Here is a 23143-nt window from a genome sequence, read left to right on the forward strand (position 1 = left end):
GTGAGTATTGTGGTTTTAATTTTTTCTTTTATGTGTGTGTGTGTGTGCGCACACGTGCGTGCGCAAGCGTCGCTACTAGGGGGCATATCTAATGGGGCATAACAACTGACTGGGGGCATAACTACTGGGGTCAGGCTTATTTTTAAGTTGATAATTTTTGTATGGCCCCCGAAGGATTTTATAAATATCCAAATGGCCCTTGGTAGAAAAAAGGTTCCCCACCCCTGTGTGAGCAGCCACGCAGAACAGAAACTATGCTGGGATTTATGTTTTCAGTATGTTTTTATTATGTATGCCACCCAGTTCCATGGAATAAGACTGGTCACAGGGAAAATGTTTTCTTCCTGCTCCTCCTGTAAAAGGATAAATCATACTATGGGGCTGTGAGGTGGCAGAAAACTGCTTAATGCGGTATTAAAAATCTGTGGCTGTGAAATTTTGCTATTCAATTAGAAATCTGCATTAAGTTAATGTGGATATCAATGGGAGTTTGCAGCTCCAGACTGGGTAAAACGTAGGGAAACATCCTTATTATAAGGCAAATCTGTCAGGACACAGCACAGTACCTGGGACCCACCTTCCAATGAATAATGTATTTAGAGATTTTTAATTAGTAAAAACTGGCCAATAAATACAGTAATTTTTCAGGTGATTTTCTCGAAAAAAAAAAAAAAACGAGTTAAATGACGTGAGACGTATATGTTGGGGTGGCAGTCAATTGACCTCCGGTCGGGATCCTGGCGGTCAGTATACTGAGGGAGGAAGGCTGTATAGGGAGCACTGACTGCACGGAGGCAGAGAGGGTGGGTGTAAGTAATAGTACTTACTATTAGACGGGCGGCAACCATTAACACACTGAACGCGCCGGCATTTCAAATGAAGCGCCGGCCGCCAGCCAACCAGAGCTGGCGGACCGGCAGCCAATCAGGGAAGCGGCCGCAGCAGTCGCTCCTGATTGGCTGCCGCTGCAGCTTCCCTGATTGGCTGCCGGTCCGCCAGCTCTGATTGGCTGGCGGCCGGCTCTACAATTGAAATGCCGCCGCGTTCAACTTGTTCATGGCTGCCGCCCGCCTAATATTAGTAAGTACTATTACTTACACAACCACCCTCCCGCCGCCGCGCATGCGCAGTATAATCCCGTGAATCCCGGGATTGGATGCTCCATTCCCGGGATTCAAATCCCGGCATTTTTGGGCCCAAATCCCGGGATCCCGCCGATCCCGATCCCGGGATTGGCCTCCCTAATTCTAGCACACTTACACATTATCAATATTCTGCAGGGTGCTGTATAATTCTTAATGCACTCATTTGTTATTTATGTTTGTAAATGTGCTTCACAGATATGTACCTGCATTTTGTATTCAAAACGCAGGAACTTGTGACTTTCAGTTTATAATTGTAGTGCTGCTCCAGGCATGTCTAGCTCTAGTTTCTGCCAAGCAGTATGCAGAATAATACACAGTACTTTATTACCCTACTCTCATTTACCAAAGAATTCATGTCTTTTTTTCCCCTTTCCATTAGTGTTCAAGAGCATAATATATTTTGAAGATTGTCAATAAGTGCATACAGGTAATAGCTAAATGCAGACTAGTAATTTCCACACTTAAGTCTTCCAGGAACAATAATGGCGACTATCTTCAGGAAGCTAAAGTTTATTAAACATGGGCAAATCCCTAACAAAATTTTTAAAAGTGTTTGGCTGCAGGCAGGGCCGGATTGGCCATAGAAGCCACCGGGAGTTTCCCCGGGGGGGCGTTTGGGCCGTGGGGCCCCGCCCCCTCTGCGTCACCAGACTGTGAAGCGTGTATTGAAATAAGTGGAGGCACAATACCTGCATAATGTAATGCTGCGCTGTCAGGAGAGCCGGCCCCGCCCCCCGCACATCATCATCTTATGCTGGCCACCCCCCTTCCCCTCAACAGTTTATTTTGTTATGCCTGTGTGTGCGGCCACGGCCCCCCCCCCCCCCGTATGTCACCATGCTGAACCCCCCCCCCCCCCCGTCATTTCTGTGTGCGGCCACGGGCCGCTATCAAGAGAGCTGTGTCAGAAGAGCCGGCCCGGTCCCCGACCCACCCCCCACCCCACCCCACCCCCCCGCAAGTCACCAGTTCATTCGTTCATTCTGCCACACTCCACCTCCCCCCCCCTCGTCAGCAGCTAAACTGTGTGCGGCCAGTTCATGTTGCCACCCCCACCCACCCCAGCAGCTTAGTGACAGTACAATCCAGTGTCACGAGAGCTGGCTCGGCCCCCCGCACATCATCATCTTATGCTGGCCACCCCCCCTCCCCCTCAACAACTTATGCCTGTGTGTGCGAAGTTTATGCTGCCCCCTCTCCCCCTCCTGCGTCAAGTGTGGGCACTGCAGCTGCCAGTGAGCGGCTCCACCTCCACCCAGCTGACCTGAAGAGGAGGTCCGCGCGCCAAACGTCTCAGGCGACGTCATCAGCACGGACCGTGCGGGAAGGTGCGGCCGCGGTGGGTTCGCATTCTGCAGTAGGAGAGGTGAGGCTTCACGTACTGCAGAAGAGTGATTCCCCTAAATGCATGTTCCTCTCATGAGGTCAGGTGCCTCATGTCATTGGGGTGAGGTGCACTTTTATGTCTGGGGGGGTGTGAGGTGCACTTTTATGTCTGGGGGGGTGGATGAGCACCGGAAATTTTTCGGGTTTTGTGTTTTGGTTTTGGGTTCGGTTCCGCTGCCGTGTTTTGGGTTCGAACGCGTTTTGGCAAAACCTCACCGAATTTTTTTGGTCGGATTCGGGTGTGTTTTGGATTCGGGTGTTTTTTTCAAAAAACCCTCAAAAACAGCTTAAATCATAGAATTTGGGGGTCATTTTGATCCCAAAGTATTATTAACCTCAATAACCATAATTTCCACTCATTTTCAGTCTATTCTGAACACCTCACACCTCACAATATTATTTTTAGTCCTAAAATTTGCACCGAGGTCGCTGGATGACTAAGCTCAGCGACCCAAGTGGCCGACACAAACACCTGGCCCATCTAGGAGTGGCACTGCAGTGTCACGCAGGATGGCCCTTCCAAAAAACACCCCCCAAACAGCACATGACGCAAAGAAGAAAAAAAAGAGGCGCAATGAGGTAGCTGTGTGAGTAAGCTAAGCGACCCTAGTGGCCGACACAAACACCTGGCCCATCTAGGAGTGGCACTGCAGTGTCACGCAGGATGGCCCTTCCAAAAAACACCCCCCAAACAGCACATGACGCAAAGAAAAAAAGAGGCGCAATGAGGTAGCTGTGTGACTAAGATAAGCGACCCAAGTGGCCGACACAAACACCTGGCCCATCTAGGAGTGGCACTGCAGTGTCACGCAGGATGGCCCTTCCAAAAACTACTCCCCAAACAGCACACGACGCAAAGAAAAATGAAAGAAAAAAGAGGTGCAAGATGGAATTGTCCTTGGGCCCTCCCACCCACCATTATGTTGTATAAACAGGACATGCACACTTTAACCAACCCATCATTTCAGTGACAGGGTCTGCCACACGGCTGTGACTGAAATGACGGGTTGGTTTGGACCCCCACCAAAAAAGAAGCAATTAATCTCTCCTTGCACAAACTGGCTCTACAGAGGCAAGATGTCCACCTCATCATCATCCTCCGATATATCACCGTGTACATCCCCCTCCTTACAGATTATCAATTCGTCCCCACTGGAATCCACCATCTCAGCTCCCTGTGTACTTTGTGGAGGCAATTGCTGCTGGTGAATGTCTCCACGGAGGAATTGATTATAATTCATTTTAATGAACATCATCTTCTCCACATTTTCTGGATGTAACCTCGTACGCCGATTGCTGACAAGGTGAGCGGCGGCACTAAACACTCTTTCGGAGTACACACTTGTGGGAGGGCAACTTAGGTAGAATAAAGCCAGTTTGTGCAAGGGCCTCCAAATTGCCTCTTTTTCCTGCCAGTATAAGTACGGACTGTCTGACGTGCCTACTTGGATGCGGTCACTCATATAATCCTCCACCATTCTTTCAATGGGGAGAGAATCATATGCAGTGACAGTAGACGACATGTCCGTAATCGTTGTCAGGTCCTTCAGTCCGGACCAGATGTCAGCATCAGCAGTCGCTCCAGACTGCCCTGCATCACCGCCAGCGGGTGGGCTCGGAATTCTGAGCCTTTTCCTCGCACCCCCAGTTGCAGGAGAATGTGAAGGAGGAGATGTTGACAGGTCGCGTTCCGCTTGACTTGACAATTTTCTCACCAGCAGTTCTTTGAACCCCAGCAGACTTGTGTCTGCCGGAAAGAGAGATCCAAGGTAGGTTTTAAATCTAGGATCGAGCATGGTGGCCAAAATGTAGTGCTCTGATTTCAACAGATTGACCACCCGTGAATCCTTGTTAAGCGAATTAAGGGCTCCATCCACAAGTCCCACATGCCTAGCGGAATCGCTCTGTGTTAGCTCCTCCTTCAATGTCTCCAGCTTCTTCTGCAAAAGCCTGATGAGGGGAATGACCTGACTCAGGCTGGCAGTGTCTGAACTGACTTCACGTGTGGCAAGTTCAAAAGGTTGCAGAACCTTGCACAACGTTGAAATCATTCTCCACTGCGCTTGAGACAGGTGCATTCCACCTCCTATATCGTGCTCAGTTGTATAGGCTTGAATGGCCTTTTGCTGCTCCTCCAACCTCTGAAGCATATAGAGGGTTGAATTCCACCTCGTTACCACTTCTTGCTTCAGATGATGGCAGGGCAGGTTCAGGCGTTTTTGGTGATGCTCCAGTCTTCTGTACGTGGTGCCTGTATGCCGAAAGTGTGCCGCAATTCTTCTGGCCACCGACAGCATCTCTTGCACGCCCCTCTCGTTTTTTAAATAATTCTGCACCACCAAATTCAAGGTATGTGCAAAACATGGGACGTGCTGGAATTTGCCCAGATTTAATGCACACACAATATTGCTGGCGTTGTCCGATGCCACAAATCCACAGGAGAGTCCAATTGGGGTAAGCCATTCTGCGATGATCTTCCTCAGTTGCCGTAAGAGGTTTTCAGCTGTGTGCGTATTCTGGAAAGCGGTGATACAAAGCGTAGCCTGCCTAGGAAAAAGTTGGCGTTTGCGAGATGCTGCTACTGGTGCCGCCGCTGCTGTTCTTGCGGCGGGAGTCAATACATCTACCCAGTGGGCTGTCACAGTCATATAGTCCTGAGTCTGCCCTGCTCCACTTGTCCACATGTCCGTGGTTAAGTGGACATTGGGTACAACTGAATTTTTTAGGACACTGGTGAGTCTTTTTCTGAGGTCTGTGTACATTTTCGGTATCGCCTGCCTAGAGAAATGGAACCTAGATGGTATTTGGTACCGGGGACACAGTACCTCCAACAAGTCTCTAGTTGGCTCTGCAGTAATGATGGATACCGGAACCACGTTTCTCACCGCCCATGATGCCAAGGCCTCAGTTATCCGCTTTGCAGCAGGATGACTGCTGTGATATTTCTCCTTCCTCGCAAAGGACTGTTGGACAGTCAATTGCTTGGTGGAAGTAGTAAAAGTGGTCTTACGACTTCCCCTCTGGGATGACCATCGACTCCCAGCAGCAACAACAGCAGCGCCAGCAGCAGTAGGCGTTACACGCAAGGATGCATCGGAGGAATCCCAGGCAGGAGAGGACTCCTCAGAATTGCCAGTGACATGGCCTGCAGGACTATTGGCATTCCTGGGGAAGGAGGAAATTGACACTGAGGGAGTTGGTGGGGTGGTTTGCGTGAGCTTGGTTACAAGAGGAAGGGATTTACTGGTCAGTGGACTGCTTCCGCTGTCGCCCAAAGTTTTTGAACTTGTCACTGACTTATGATGAATGCGCTGCAGGTGACGTATAAGGGAGGATGTTCCGAGGTGGTTAACGTCCTTACCCCTACTTATTACAGCTTGACAAAGGCAACACACGGCTTGACAAATGTTGTCCGCATTTCTGTTGAAATACTTCCACACTGAAGAGCTGATTTTTTTGGTATTTTCACCAGGCATGTCAATGGCCATATTCCTCCCACGGACAACAGGTGTCTCCCCGGGTGCCTGACTTAAACAAACCACCTCACCATCAGAATCCTCCTGGTCAATTTCCTCCCCAGCGCCAGCAACACCCATATCCTCCTCATCCTGGTGTACTTCAACACTGACATCTTCAATCTGACTATCAGGAACTGGACTGCGGGTGCTCCTTCCAGCACTTGCAGGGGGCGTGCAAATGGTGGAAGGCGCATGCTCTTCACGTCCAGTGTTGGGAAGGTCAGGCATAGCAACCGACACAATTGGACTCTCCTTGTGGATTTGTGATTTCGAAGAACGCACAGTTCTTTGCTGTGCTTTTGCCAGCTTAAGTCTTTTCATTTTTCTAGCGAGAGGCTGAGTGCTTCCATCCTCATGTGAAGCTGAACCACTAGCCATGAACATAGGCCAGGGCCTCAGCCGTTCCTTGCCACTCCGTGTGGTAAATGGCATATTGGCAAGTTTACGCTTCTCCTCCGACGATTTTATTTTAGATTTTTGAGTCTTTTTTTTACTGATATTTGGTGTTTTGGATTTTACATGCTTTGTACTATGACATTGGGCATCGGCCTTGGCAGACGACGTTGATGGCATTTCATCATCTCGGCCATGACTAGTGGCAGCAGCTTCAGCATGAGGTGGAAGTGGCACACTGGCACTCTGGCACTCTGGCAGCAAAAGTGTGCACTGTTAAATATGTACTCCTGCTATAACTGCTCCCCAGTCTCCCCCACAATTAAGCTGTGTGAGCAGTGAGCACTACTCAGCACAGTCAGATATACATAGATGATATTATCATGCAGCACACTGAGGCTGAGCACAGATATGGTATGTGACTGTGTATCGTTTTTTTCAGGCAGAGAACAGATTATATTAAATAATAAATAAAACTGGTGGTCACTAGTATAACTATCAGCAAAACTGCACTCTGTGAGTACTCCTAATGCTCCAGTAAATCAAGTGTCTCACTCTCTATCTAAACGGAGAGGACGCCAGCCACGTCCTCTCCCTATCAATCTCAATGCACGTGTGAAAATGGCGGCGACGCGCGGCTCCTTATATAGAATCCGAGTCTCGCGATAGAATACGAGCCTCGCGAGAATCCGACAGCGGGATGATGAGGTTCGGGCGCACTCGGGTTAGCCGAGCAAGGCGGGAAGATCCGAGTCTGCCTCGGACCCGTGTAAAAAGCGTGAAGTTCGGGGGGGTTCGGTTTCCGAGAAACCGAACCCGCTCATCACTAGGTGTGAGGTGAAATTTTATATCTGGGGGGGAGGTGTGAGGTGCAATTTTATGTTTGGAGGGGTGCGAGGTGTAATTTTATGTTTGGGGTTGGGTGGGTGTGAGCTGCAATTTTATGTCTTGGGGGAGGAGTAATTTTGTCGGGTGGGGTGTGAGGTGTAACTTTACGCCTGTGCATCTGCTAGGTGACCTAAATAATGTGAGCTGTGTGGGGTCTTGAGGACCGAGCTTGAGAACCACTGTAATAGAATATAGCATGAAGTAGCTATAATTGCTTTACAATTTATTTAGTGAGCGTGCAGAGGATTATATGTCACGTCAGTTTTAATTTCTTAACTACTTATGCCACAGCACTATACTTTCTAAAGTTTTTAATGTGTTATATCCGGCTAATATAACATGCTCTGCCTTTTGTTGGTGTAACTCCATGTACATTACATTTTGAAGTATTAATCCCGCCTACTTTGGTATTGGCTCCACCCATAGTTCATTTGGTGCCGCCCACATGAGGCCACTTTTAGAAATTTTTCCAGGGCCACTTTTGTTTCCCAATTCGCCCCTGGCTGCAGGCAAAGTGGTTGATGCAGAGTGTAACATGTCAGTTTTTGCATGGCGTATTTTGCATGTACTTTCTCTGTGCATGCTTAGAAAATAAGCACATACTGTACATATGCAGCTCCAAGTAGTTGTACACTCTTTGGTGTGCGGGTGGTGCCTGGCTAGCTGCTGCTAGTATCAGTGCCCTATCTGGAGCATCCAAAGGATAGGCACCCTGCCGAATGTACAGCCACTCTGAGCATCCTCAACCCAGTGCTTGGTGGCCACGCCCCCTCTGCGCAGACTCATTACATCATATTCTTGTAGGGCGGGCAGCACATGGTGTCACAGAGCCTTGTTACAGCACTGCAGACAATAGCCAAATGTGCTACCAGTGCAGACATGTACACATCATAGGTATATCTTATTGGTGGATATTTTGATAGATAGAGACTCAATTCAATTGGCGCCACCCAAATGACCCAAGCTGCCTGGGTCTCACACAGAGGCTTCACTATAATGCCCCAAGTAAAAGAGCAGTTCAGAACTATTGGTGTATGTAAAATCCAGGTGCTGGTCAGTGTGTCACCATGGGTGATGCTGGTGGGATTTGAATGCAAAAGTGATGGTATTAGTAATGTAATAGTTTCAATCCATTAGTATCAACGTGTGATGTTGTAAACATCACCTATGTTAAAAATTCTCCAATGGATGTACGATTAACACTATTTAAATGGCATAATCTACATATCAAATGCCCATACTAAGGGGTTGAAATTATTACATCACTAATACCATCACTTTTGCATTCAGATCCCACCAACATCACCCACAGTGACACACCGACCAGCGCCCAGATCTCACACACTAATAGTTATTGGTAGAAATACTCTTTTTTTTTCTGAGTAGCTTTCTCCCATTTTTATTTTCAAATCTGCATCGACCACAAAGCGTTATTTAACACATGCACCAGCTCAGAGGTTGAAGCATTTTCGTCCTTCTAACCTACGAAACTATCATGATTTAAGTGTTGGGAAGTGTCCGGCAACTGGAAACCCTCTTATGTGTGCCCCTGACTTACTTGCCCCTGACTTACTGTTTTTATTATTTTTGTGGTTCATTTATAATTATAATTTTACTGTGAAGGTATAGTTCTAGTTTAGTTTTATATTTTAAAGCAACCTAAAATGTGGTAGCACAGTAAATGCGTTTCCATAACAGTATTATCATAAATATATTATATTTCATTGTTATATTTTATGTTTTGTATTTTGTCATATAGTTATACATCATTGTTTTGGCAATATATTTTATTGCTGTAAGAATCAGCATTTATGTATAGGAATGAAAGCTGTCAGGTCTATATCCAATTATGTCAGACATGTGTAACACAAAATAGACTAAGCTGCTTGTTGTGACCGGTGGACAGTTCTATAAAACTATGTTATTACAGTTCACCAATGAAACACAGTAGCAAATTGCATTGATTAACCAACTGGATTCTCAGTGCTATCTGATCCAGTCAGAAGCCGATCAGGATGGTCATGTGATGTTTGCCTCACAAGTTCACATATATTGGCAGTTTATGGAACTGTCAAATATTTAAATAAACTGTACATTTAAGTTTTTTTTAATCCATACAACCAAAATGTCAACAATAATTTAAAAAAATTAAAGTATCAGCCACTTTAAAAGTATACAAGCTTACATTAATATTTATAATTCAAAGGTAATACAGTTAATATGTCATAGTTGTCTGGTTGTGCGAAAGTATCCCCTGATGGGGCGCATTCAGCAATTTAGGAGTGACAAAATTAAATTATATCTTGCCCCCAACCTAAAAACAGTGTCGCCCCTGAATCTAATTGAATGTGAATTTACAATTTATTCAGCAACAGTTATTATACAGTGCACACATATTATGTAATGCTTGACACTAAATATTTCTGTCACTCACATCAGTCCCTACAGTAAGTGAAGTGAAGCTTACAATCTAATGCTGGCCATACACTAGGTCGATATTGTGTACGAATACATGATATCGACCTATCATTCGACCCGTGCACGTTCAGGGCCAGATTAACAATGGGGCGGATGGAGCCACAGCTCCAGGCCCCAGTGAAAAATAGGCCCATCATGATGACAGCATGATGATGATTAACTGTCCAACTGGCCACTTGGTTGCCATTAATCATAAGAATTAAAATTGTATTTCTAATTTCCTCACAAAGAGATGCCGTTTTTCTATAATGACATATTTTGCAAGACATTGGGACTTATAGTGTAGGGCAAGTACACGCTCATATGTCACTGGCCACACCCACACAGCACTGGATACACCTCCTGCACTTCTCACAATAGGCCCTTGATCATTATCAGCTCCAGGCCCATGTGGACCTAAATCTGTCCCTGTGCACGTTAATGGGTGTGAATACGATGCGATGCGCAGCCTGGCGGGTCCCACCAGCTGATGATATGTGCTTGTTAGGGTCTCCTGCCCTGTGCTGCCACGTCGTCATGGCAACCGGGAGACAAGTGCTAGCGGAGTAACCTGAGCGCAGCTGATACTCCGGTTCGGGTCTTTTGCTGTGCAGTGGTTATAGGCTCTGTGCATGGCAGGGGATCCGGTGCTGGTTTTTGTGCTCACAGTCTGTGAGGTCTGAGTGGGGCGTGGACAGCACCTGCTTTATAAGGCCTCTTTTCAGGGTAAGCAGATGCTGCTGAATCTTTGTTGGTTAGTCAGTTTCTGAAAGTTAGCCAGTACTGTGTAGCTTTGTATTTGTTTGTTGCTTACTGCAAATAGGCCTGGGGATTTGGTATTACACTCTGCCAATCCAGACCTAGCAGTAAGACTGGAGTCATTCGTTTAGCTTGCTGGGGTTCTGTTACTACTCTGTGAACTTAGCAAGTTTGCGGCTGTATTCTAAGACTTGCCTGTCTCACTGTGCTAGGTGTCAGGGGTCAGTTTAGTGGCAGTAAACCGAACCTGTGCACTGCAAGTGAGAATTAGGATTGTGGAGAATCTCCTTGTGTCTATCATTCCATCTCTGACCAAGGAGTTTACTGCCACACCCGTTGGTAACCCTTTAGGGTTTTGCTGTTGCCCTTAGCAACAGCATTTCGGGTTTTCTATGTATTAAAACACAACATCTTGCTTTTCACATCTGAGCAGTTCTAATACAAGGGAGATACCCAGTTCCTTAGCCTCTGGGCTTCTCTGTTCACGTTGTGTGTATTTTGTTACCCTACCACCTTCTGTGTACGTTATGTCATATTCCCTAGTCTGTCTGTGAGTCCATTTGTTTTGCATAACAGTTCAAACACCAGTACATTCCTGCAGGCACTGGAGTGCATAACAGTCCTGACACCAGTACTTTCCTGCAGGCACTGGTGTGCATAACATATTCAGCAGCCCAATACTCCTGTTGAAATTTTGTGGGAATATGGAGCATACCCCTCAAAATACGTTGCAACAGGTGGTTGATCAGGTGCAGGTCCTGACTCAAAAATGTAATGATTTGTCCATTAAAATGCACACCTCCCAGGCTGCTGGCGGAGCTCCCGCAGCAGCAGCACCTGCAGGGGTTAAGGAGCCGAAAGTAAATCTCCCGGATCGTTTTTCTGGAGATCGCTCGCAGTTCTTTTGTTTCAAGGAGAGCTGCAAGCTATACTTCCGGCTTAGGCCTCAGTCTTCTGGGTCGGAGATTCAGCGGGTGGGCATAGTGATTTCCTTGCTACAAGGAGACCCACAGGTCTGGGCATATGGGTTGCAGCCTGACTGTCCGTCGCTTAAAAGTGTTGATGCTTTTTTTACGGCACTGGGCATGTTGTATGATGACCCTGACAAGACGGCCTCAGCCGAGGCTCAGATTTCGATCCTTAAGCAAGGGCGAAGGCCAGTTGAGGTTTACTGTACGGAGTTTCGGAGGTTGGCCCATGATACCCAGTGGAATGACCCAGCCCTGAGACACCAGTACCGAAGAGGTCTTTCTAACCAGATAAAGGACCAACTGGTACAACATCCCTTGCCTGATAGCTTGGATCAGCTCATGCAGTTATCCATCCGGGTGGATAGACGGCTGAGAGAGCGTAGGCTTGAAAGGGAGACTGAGATTTCCTTCCTTCCCAAGGGAACCTCAGACTCTGAGGAATTTTCCGAGGAGCCTATGCAGATTGGGGCTACCCGCCTCTCCTCGCGTGAGAAGATGCGGAGGAGACAGCAGGGGTTGTGTTTGTACTGTGGGAATAAAGGTCATGTGGTAGTATCATGCCCAGAAAAGCCGGAAAACTTCAGGGCCTGAGGGTGATGGGAAATATCCTGTCAGGCCAGAAGTCAGAATTTCCCAAGAAGACTTTTATCATTCCGGTGACCTTGAAGATCCTCGGTCAAACTGTCAAGACTGAGGCCTTTGTGGACAGTGGGGCCGACGGGGTTTTTATGGACCGCCAATTCGCCCTGAAACACTCTGTTCCCTTAGTACCCTTGGCATCGGAAATTGAGATTTGTGGGTTAAACGGGGAACCATTATCCCAAGGTAAAATTACCTCTTGCACTAGCCAGATTTCTTTGTTTATTGGAGCCACACACTCTGAAAAATTGTCCTTTTATGTGACTGTCTGTACTTTTGCCCCATTGGTGTTGGGGTTACCCTGGTTAAGGGCCCACAATCCTCAATTTGACTGGGTCTCTGGGGAGATTCTTAGTTGGAGTACTGATTGTTTCAGGAGTTGCTTGAGCCTTCCAGTCAGGTTCTCGCAGCTAAGTTTGCCAGGATTGCCAGGGTGTTATGCAGATTTTGCGGACGTGTTCTCCAAAAAAGTTGCAGAGGTACTACCTCCCCATCGCTCCTATGACTGTGCCATTGATTTGTTGCCAAATGCTAAGCTTCCCAAGAGCAGGTTGTACTCCCTGTCACGTCCTGAGACTCAGGCTATGGCAGAGTACATTCAGGAGAACTTGGCTAAGGGATTTATCAGACCTTCACAGTCTCCAGTTGGGTCGGGGTTCTTCTTCGTGGGTAAAAAGGACGGTTCGTTGCGACCCTGCATCGACTTCAGGGAATTGAACCGTATCACGATTAAAAACTCATACCCACTGCCTCTCATTTCGGTCTTGTTTGACCAGCTTCGTACTGCCACCATTTTTTCTAAGATTGACCTACGCGGTGCGTACAATCTAATCCGAATAAGAGAGGGGGATGAATGGAAGACTGCCTTTAATACCCACTCGGGGCATTATGAATATTTGGTGATGCCTTTTGGGCTCTGTAATGCCCCGGCAGTCTTCCAGGATTTCATGAATGATGTGCTCAGGGAATATTTGGATAGATTCTTAGTTGTATACTTAGATGACATCCTAATCTTCTCCCATTCCCTGGAGGAACATCGGAAGCATGTACGCTTAGTCCTCCAGAAACTCAGAGACCACCGGCTTGGGGCGAAGCTGGAGAAGTGCGAATTTGAAGTTCAGCAAATCGCATTTCTAGGATATATTATCTCCCCAGAAGGTTTCCAAATGGAGGGTTCCAAGGTACAGGCAGTCCTGGATTGGGTGCAGCCCACTAGTTTGAAGGCACTTCAGCGTTTCCTGGGCTTTGCGAATTTTTATAGACGATTTATCGCTGGATTTTCGTCTATAGTGGCGCCCTTGGTGGCACTCACTAAGAAAGGGGCGGATGTTGCTCACTGGTCTTGTGAGGCTAAAGCGGCTTTTGCCCGTCTCAAAAGGGCATTTGTTTCGGCCAAGGTGCTGCGACACCCAGATCCAGAGCGTCCTTTTGTGGTGGAGGTGGATGCCTCTGAGATGGGTATTGGGGCAGTGCTTTCTCAGATGGGAGTGTCAGATAATCGCCTTCATCCCTGTGCTTACTTTTCCCGTAAATTTTCGCCTGCCGAGATGAATTATGACGTGGGTAACCGGGAATTGTTGGCTATTAAGGATGCACTCGAGGAGTGGAGACACTGGCTTGAGGGGGCTAAGTTTGTGGTCTCAATTCTCACTGACCATAAGAATCTGGCATATTTAGAGTCAGCGAAGCGTCTCAATGCCAGGCAGGCACGATGGGCTTTGTTTTTTGCTCGCTTTAATTTTTTGATAACATATCGCCCTGGGTCAAAAAACATCAAGGCTGATGCGCTCTCGCAGAGTTTTGCTCCAATCCAGGAGACCACCGAGGAGCCGTTGCCCATTGTTTCCCCATCATGTATTAAAGTGGGCATTGCCCAGGACCTCTTATCATTAGTCCTTAGAGCACAGGAGCAGGCTCCTCCAGACCTTCCGGTAGGTCTTTTGTTTGTGCCTCCTAGGTTAAGACAGCGAGTGTTCCTGGAATTCCATGCCAAGAAGTCTGCAGGTCACCCGGGTATTGCCAGAACTCGGGAGTTGCTATCTAGGGCGGTGTGGTGGCCCTCGGTGGCTAAGGATGTGGATCAGTGGGTTCGGGCATGTGACATCTGTGCCCGAAATAAGACTCCTAGAGGGGTTCCTGTTGGCCCACTACATCCACTCTCTATCCCATCTAAGCCATGGACCCACATTTCAATGGATTTTGTGGTGGACTTGCCCAAATCCTCGGGGATGACAGCCATCTGGGTTGTCGTTGACAGGTTTTCGAAGATGGCGCACTTCGTTCCACTGGTTGGGCTGCCATCGGCCAGACGCCTGTCTGAATTATTTATGCTGCATGTTGTGCGTCTCCACGGGTTGCCACTTGATGTGGTCTCTGACCGCGGATCCCAGTTTGTGGCCAAATTCTGGAGGGCATTTTGTTCCGATCTCCAGATTTCTGTCAGCTTGTCGTCGGGCTACCATCCGCAGTCTAATGGGCAGACTGAAAGGGTGAACCAGTCCTTGGAGCAGTTCCTCAGGTGTTATGTCTCCAAGTGTCAGACTGACTGGGTTGCTCATCTGTCCATGGCGGAGTTTGCCTATAACAACGCGGCTCACTCTGCTACAGGGATCTCTCCCTTCCTTTGTGTGTATGGGCATCATCCTAAGGCCAATTCTTTTGACCCCCTGGACTCCACGCCTGGTGGTTCCTCTGTGGTTTCGGTCCTTAGAGGTATTTGGCGGAAAGTGAAGAAAGCCCTTGTGTCTGTGTCATTAGTGACCAAAAGGGTTTTTGATAAGCGGAAAAGACCCTGCAGCTTCAAATTAGGAGACTTCGTCTGGTTGTCTACCAAGAATTTGAAGTTGAGACAGCCATCTCATAAGTTAGGCCCCCGGTTCATCGGCCCTTATAAGATCACCAGGGTTATCAATCCGGTGGCATTTCAGTTAGATCTGCCCCGTTCTTTGGGTATCAATAAAACATTTCATTGTTCCCTTTTAAAACGGGCGATTAGTAATCCTTCTTCCAGTGGAAGACCTTCCCCTCTTCTGATACGTGGCCAGAGGGAGTTTGTTGTTGAAAGGATTCTTGACTCCAAGGTGGTTCGGGGTCGGCTGTCATTTTTGGTGCACTGGAAGGGGTATGGCCCGGAGGAGCGGTCGTGGGTGCGCAGTTGTGATCTTCATGCCCCCAGACTGATACGCTCTTTCTTCTCGCAGTTCCCCGATAAACCCGGTGGTAGGGGTTCTTTGACCCCTCGTCAGAGGGGGGGTACTGTTAGGGTCTCCTGCCCTGTGCTGCCACGTCGTCATGGCAACCGGGAGACAAGTGCTAGCGGAGTAACCTGAGCGCAGCTGATACTCCGGTTCGGGTCTTTTGCTGTGCAGTGGTTATAGGCTCTGTGCATGGCAGGGGATCCGGTGCTGGTTTTTGTGCTCACAGTCTGTGAGGTCTGAGTGGGGCGTGGACAGCACCTGCTTTATAAGGCCTCTTTTCAGGGTAAGCAGATGCTGCTGAATCTTTGTTGGTTAGTCAGTTTCTGAAAGTTAGCCAGTACTGTGTAGCTTTGTATTTGTTTGTTGCTTACTGCAAATAGGCCTGGGGATTTGGTATTACACTCTGCCAATCCAGACCTAGCAGTAAGACTGGAGTCATTCGTTTAGCTTGCTGGGGTTCTGTTACTACTCTGTGAACTTAGCAAGTTTGCGGCTGTATTCTAAGACTTGCCTGTCTAATCCTGTCTCACTGTGCTAGGTGTCAGGGGTCAGTTTAGTGGCAGTAAACCGAACCTGTGCACTGCAAGTGAGAATTAGGATTGTGGAGAATCTCCTTGTGTCTATCATTCCATCTCTGACCAAGGAGTTTACTGCCACACCCGTTGGTAACCCTTTAGGGTTTTGCTGTTGCCCTTAGCAACAGCATTTCGGGTTTTCTATGTATTAAAACACAACATCTTGCTTTTCACATCTGAGCAGTTCTAATACAAGGGAGATACCCAGTTCCTTAGCCTCTGGGCTTCTCTGTTCACGTTGTGTGTATTTTGTTACCCTACCACCTTCTGTGTACGTTATGTCATATTCCCTAGTCTGTCTGTGAGTCCATTTGTTTTGCATAACAGTTCAAACACCAGTACATTCCTGCAGGCACTGGAGTGCATAACAGTCCTGACACCAGTACTTTCCTGCAGGCACTGGTGTGCATAACAGTGCTGCACATATGATCAGCTGATCCCGGCCCCCGGCAATTATGGAGGTACGATAGATTGTAGGGTGAAAAAGAACCATATAATCTATCGCATGACCCGCGGTTGGCAAGGGGGATCATTAGTACAACTCGCATCTAATGGGAGTTGTACTAATGTATGGCCAGCATAAGTTTGGTTTACAGTCTACTGTATATTAGAAGAGGTAGTTAATCCTGCACTGATTATAGTGGTACAGTATATGATATGTATTTGACCAACAATAAGGTTGTATTGTGTTTACTCATTAATATCTCTGTGTTAGTGGTGCTCCTCAGAGGAAAAACTTGTCTTTGTGGGGGCACTCTTATGTATTTATTAAAAATGAATCAGACTCTTTAATTAGTTTTCTATACCCACTCAAATGTGGATTAAGAAGGGTAAGGTCCTTTCACGCATACAAATCTCGTGGAGGTGTGCTTGGCATTGAATAGCGATGGCACCTGGGTGAGAATATATACAGAGGTGTAGCTACAGTAGGTGCCATGGTGCCTGAAGCAAGGAGTATGTTTTAGCGCCCCCCTCCCCTGTACTGAATTGAGGGCCTAGCTAAGAGGTGGTAGCAAGTTACATTTGAAAATAAAAAATATTTAAAAATCTAAATTGGCGAAAGGGCCTGGTCTAGACTCTGTGGAACTCAGGGTGCATCAAAAATATAGGAGTGTGGCCACAAAATAGTACCAATTCACATTACACAGCACAGTAGTGTCCGTTACACATTACACCACACAGTAGTACCCCTTGTACAGGTTATGCTACATAATAGAACCCCTTATTCACAATAAGCCACACAGTAGAGCACCTTATACACATTACACCACACAGTAGAGCACCTTATACACGTTACACCACACAATAGAGTCGCTTATTAATGTTACACCACAGTAAAGCCATTTATACACATTACACTACAGTATAGCCGCTTATACACGTGGCAGAGAATGGTGCTGCAGAAGCCTGTGCAAAAAGAGGTGCTGTAGCATCTGAAGTAGAGACATGTGTTGCAGCTTCCAGGAAAGATGATGCAGAAACTGGGGCAGAGAGAGATTATGCAGACACTGGGGCAGAGAGAAGTGCTGCAGCAGCTGGGCTAGACAGAAAGAGTTGCTACAGCAGCAGGGGCAGGGAGTGGTGCTGTAGGACAGACGTAAACCTGCTGCACAGCTACAAGCAGACAGTGGGTAAAAAGAGGGCGGGCAGAGCTCTGGCATGTGCTGGCTGTTAGTGCCTCCTGCTGTGTTGCCTCTGGCCTGCCCTGTTCCCTACATACTGTATTCTCTGAGTCAGAGTCAGTGTGCGCCCCCTCTGCTCCTGCTTTTCGGCTACCTGTACAGTGCATTGTGAGGAGGGAGGGTGATTATGCGCCCTCTAACTTTTTTGGCGCCTGGAACTTGCGCTCCACTGGAGCCACCCTCGCTACATCCCTGAATATATAGTGTGTGGTATGGTTTTATTTGTTACCACACATCAACAGGCACTTATACAATAATATGTTGTAGATTTTCTTATATCTTAAGTGACTACAATTATGTTTCTATACATTCTGCAATGTATGGAGAGAGCCGTTCTGTATGTTCCTGGTACTTAGTGAGGCTCTATGTAATAGATGTGCTTCGTATTACACAAACAACTGCAATATAATGGTCAGTAAAAGTTAAATAATCTGTTGCTAGTTCGAAGTATATTATATTCAGTATGTAAGAAATACCCTGCACAGCAAGGTGATTGATGTCACATATCTCAGTGTATTCAACGCATTAGTACTTAGTTTCCCATTATTAGTTTATAGCAGACACAGTGTATTGGGTACCCTCAAACAGACAAGAGAAAGTACTCTAGAAACCATATCACATAATACACCAGCTCTCTGGAATACTAAGTATTAACATTTAGCAGACACAATACATTGATACATAGAAAGAATATAAACTCTGCACATCAATATGTATATGGTACAGATTAACGAATGCATCAGTGTTTGCAATTCTGGATATTTCCCAACAGACACTGGGGCGTATGCAGCCATCTGCGTTCATCTCTGCACATGCTGGGGGCCACCCAGCACAGGGCAAGGCCACCCTGCATGTGTGAGGCCGCCTCCCAATGTATCTGCAATCTAATTGCAGACGTATTGGAACTAAGGTTGACCCCTGGCCGCCACGCAAATGCCCGCTGCTGTCAATCACATCGCGGTTGCATCCATCAGGAATGCGACTGCAATGTGTGTTAACCTTTCATTGGTAAGCAAAGGCAAAGACAAACATGTCCTTTGCTGGTACTTATCTTAGTACTTAAACAATACAATGCATTGAAGAACAAATAGTTTGAGCAAATAGTTTATCCTGAAAGCATCGATGACAGTATAGCAATATACTGTATTAGAAACAGTATTCTCTCCAAAAATGATAAGAAAGACCTTGTGTGGGAAAAACTGCCCCTTCAGTTTGAATTACTGGCTGTGTTATATATACAGTGGGGATTGAAAGTTTGGGCACCCCAGGCAAAAATTCATTTTAATGTGCAAAAAGAAGCCAAGGAAAGTTGGAAAAATCTCCAAAAGGCATCAAATTACAGATTAGACATTCTTATAACATGTCGAAAAAAGTTTGATTTTATTTCCATCATTTATACTTTCAAAAGAACAGAAAACAAAAAATGGCATCTGCAAAAGTTTGGGCACCCTGCAGAGTTAATACCTCGTACTGCCCCCTTTGGACAGCTGAGACCTGGCAGTGTCATAGATTGTTCTCAATCATCGTCTGGAAAGACCAGGTGATGTCAATCTCAAAGGTTTTAAAAGCCCAGACTCATCTGACCTTGCTCCAACAATCAGCACCATGGGTTCCTCTAAGCAGTTGTGTAGAACACTGAAACTGAAAATAGTTGAAGCTCACAAAGCAGGAGAAGGCTATAAGAAGATAGCAAAGCGCTATCAGATGCCCATATCCTCTGTTCGGAATGTAATTAAGAAATGGCAGTCATCAGGAACAGTGGAAGTTAAAGCAAGATCTGGAAGACCAAGAAAAATATTAGACAGAACAGCTCGCAGGATTGTGAGAAAAGCAAGTCAAAATCCACGTTTGACTGCACGATCCCTCCAGGAAGATCTGGCAGACACTAGAGTTGTGGTACACTATTCCACTATAAAGAGATACTTGTACAAATATGGTCTTCATGGAAGAGTCATCAGAAGAAAACCTCTTCTATGTCCTCACCACAAAAATCAGCGTTTGAAGTTTGCAAATGAACATATAGACAAGCCTGATGCATTTTGGAATAAAGTTCTGTGGACCGATGAGGTTAAAATAGAACTTTTTGGCCGGAATGAGCAAAGGTACGTTTGGAGAAGGAAGGGCACAGAATTTAATGAAAAGAACCTATGTCCAACTGTTAAGCATGGGGGTGGATCAATCATGTTTTGGGGTTGTATTGCAGCCAGTGGCACAGGGAACATTTCACGAGTAGAAGGAAAAATGTTTTCAATAAGATTCCAGCAAATTTTGGACGCTAACTTGATGCCATCTGTGAAAAAGCTGAAGTTAAAGAGAGGCTGGCTTATAAAAATGGATAATGATCCTAAACACACCTCAAAATCCATGGTGGATTACATCAAGAGGCGTAAACTGAAGGTTTTGCCATGGCCTTCACAATCTCCTGACCTCAACATAATTGAAAATCTATGGATAGACCTTAAAAGAGCAGTGCGTCACAGACAGCCCAGGAATCTCAAAGAACTGGAAGACTTTTGTAAGGAAGAATGGGCGAAGATACCTCAAACAAGAATTGAAAGACTCTTGGCTGGCTACAAAAAGCGTTTACAAGCTGTGATACTTGACAAAGGGGGCAGTACGAGGTATTAACTCTGCAGGGTGCCCAAACTTTTGCAGACGCCATTTTTTGTTTTCTGTTCTTTTGAAAGTGTAAATGATGGAAATAAAATCAAACTTTTTTTGACATGTTATAAGAATGTGTAATCTGTAATTTGATGCCTTTTGGAGATTTTTCCATCTTTCCTTGGCTTCTTTTTGCACATTAAAATTATTTTTTGCCTGGGGTGCCCAAACTTTCAATCCCCACTGTATATATATATATATATATATATATATATATGGGAATGGTGGTAGTAAGGCGCCACAGGTGTATGTGAATGGAAAATGAATAAGGCTATGTATACAATTTGTGGACACTCCTTAAAGTATTTAAGGTGTCTGCTATCCCCCAAGTAAATTAAGGCAGTGATAAGCTGCCTCAGATTTATGGATAGAGAGATGGGGATGGGGGCACCAGCGACCGACGGTGTCAGAGATATATATTTAAAGATATTTAAAAAGAAGTGGCTGGATACAGTTTTAAGATTAAAAATTAAAATTACATTTATTTATAATAAGAATTGGGATATCAGACAATAAAAATGTAGGGTAAAAATGACATAAAAAGAGAACTGAGAAGGATAAAATAAGAAAAAAATGCATAAAACATAAAACATAAAAATAAAATATAAAATACCGAGTATCAAGGTCTAATATAATAAAAGAATGGTGCTTATCTTTTAAAAAAATGGAGGGTCAGTTAGAGGTACTCCCAACGCGTTTCGTCCGTTCAGACTTCTTCAAGGGGTTAGGTACTAATGAACAAGTGATCAAAGGACCTATTTATAGCTAGTGCAAGTGTTAATTGATGCGTGTGACATCACTTCCTGTTAAAAACGTCCGTTTTGTTTAGGCACACAAATCTAGATTTAAATACATTAGATGGAATGGGCTTATGATTTGGAGTCCACAGATTATGGTTCAGGTGAAAAACGAGTCCTACAAATGGGGTTACTGGCGTGTTAAAGTGTCCGTGACGCGTTACGCGTCACTTCCGCCCCGTTTCCGGTATCCGTCTCATCAATGTGCGCATGCGCGACATGCCGCACTTCCGGTTTCGGTGTCTGGCTGTGTCACACTTCCGTCCGCGCAAACTGCTGGCAAACGTCACGCTTCCTGTCAGGGCGGGTGCAGTCGGCTCACTTTGTTCTTAATGGTTATGTGGAAGCTGTCAATCAAGCGGCGTCCATCTTAATGGAGTTTCTAAGTTTACAGATGCATTTTTACATAATACCAGCGATGTCTCCATGGAAACGGATACCACATATAAAAATAAAAACATATGTTAGAACACCATATTGATACAGGTTAAAATAAAATTGCGCTACAAATTTTTATATATTAGATATAAATGGTATTTTATCTCTCAATAGTTTAAGCAGGATTATTATATGCTCGGTATCAACACATACATTAGGAGTTATTTATGGTTATTGTAGTTCTTATGGTTATTACTGTTCTCACTATAAATTATCAGTGCAGTGGATATAAAAAATAAGATTATAAGTGCCTATTAAAATATTCCATTTTGTTTTAATTTAATTTGGTGGTCCATTCACAGTGAGGTGCATAGGAATACTGAGGTGTGTGTATATATACACACAATATCCATGTGTACACACAGATGTGTGTATGTGAGTTATTAGCCATATTTAGCTATACGTGTTGTGAATTTTTAATCGTGCCCGTGTTTAAGACAGAATGTGGTTGTTATTAGAAAATTGTCCATAGGTGGATTGTGAACTACTGGACCATTAGTGAGTCAATATTCAGGCAACTGTTAGTGGTTCACCATGGCCCACCGTATACAGTACCCAATCTTCGCAGATGGTTCCCCATTTGGTACTGGTTGGGCCCTACACTGCTTAGCTTCCAAGATCGGTCGAGATTGGGCGTATACCAGTGTGGTATGACTGTATCTTGTGGTGAAGTGACTCAGATAAACAGTAATTCGTTTTTTATTAGAAACATTGACATGCTACACAGTACATAGTGTTTACAATTAAAGTGCTTATAGTGCTATACAAATAAGGTGCTAAAAGAGTGTAAAAGGTTGGAACGAGAGCTTAAGAACCAGGCGTAGGATCACGGGAGCTTCTTTCATAGGAACGGTGCTATTTCGTATCCTTCGTTAAAACCCATGGGATGTGTGGTTTTCAATTGGAAGATCCAATACATTTCCCTCTGGGACAGTTTCTTTGCTAGGTCGCCACCTCTTTCGCCGCTCCCGACGTGTTCTATGGCCTTGAAGGAAAGTTCCTCTGGATTGGAGTTGTGTTCAGATTTAAAATGTCTGTATAGCAGATGTGTCTCCAGTTTATTCTTAATACTCCTTATATGTTCCTGCATCCTGATTTTTAATGTCCTTTTAGTTTTTCCCACATATTTTTTATGGCAAGTGCATTCCAATAGGTATATAACTGATGTACTGTTACAGTACATGAACTCCTTAATTTTGAACTCCTGGGAGTTTTCTGTGTCACTGAAGGTTCTTCTATTGGGATTTAAAAATTTACACACGTTGCAGTGTCCGCATTTATATGCACCAATACATTTTGGAAGAGATTGATGATTGGTTTCTGGGGGTAGTTCCCGTAGCAGACTAGGAGCGAGAATGTCTTTCAGGTTCTTTGATTTTCGAAAGATAAGCTCTGGGTGGGGGGGGAGGATTTTCTTAAGGATGGGATCCATTAGTAAAATGTCCCAATGGGATCTTAATGAATTTCTGATATTGTTCTCGTGACCGTTATATGTAGTTATAAATGAGACTGACTCGTGTTTGTCATTTTTCTCCTTGTATGTAAGAAGGTTGTCCCTTTCGAGGTTTCTGGTCTTCACAATAGCCTCATCTAATATTGCTTTGGGGTATCTCTTTTCTTCGAATCTTTTCCTGTAA

At 45.5% G+C, this 23143-nt stretch overlaps 1 protein-coding gene and 1 pseudogene across 1 annotated transcript in view; one reads left to right on the forward strand and one right to left on the reverse strand.

Moving 5' to 3' along the window:
* The window catches only part of NKAIN3 (sodium/potassium transporting ATPase interacting 3), a 1038088-nt gene that overhangs the window by 878901 nt on the left and 136044 nt on the right, over positions 1-23143 (forward strand). The gene's annotated exons all lie outside the window — the stretch shown is intronic.
* On the reverse strand, positions 22050-22168 carry LOC134930432 (5S ribosomal RNA; annotated as a pseudogene).

Source organism: Pseudophryne corroboree, chromosome 5, assembly GCF_028390025.1.
Source record: "Pseudophryne corroboree isolate aPseCor3 chromosome 5, aPseCor3.hap2, whole genome shotgun sequence".
NCBI lineage: Eukaryota > Metazoa > Chordata > Amphibia > Anura > Myobatrachidae > Pseudophryne > Pseudophryne corroboree.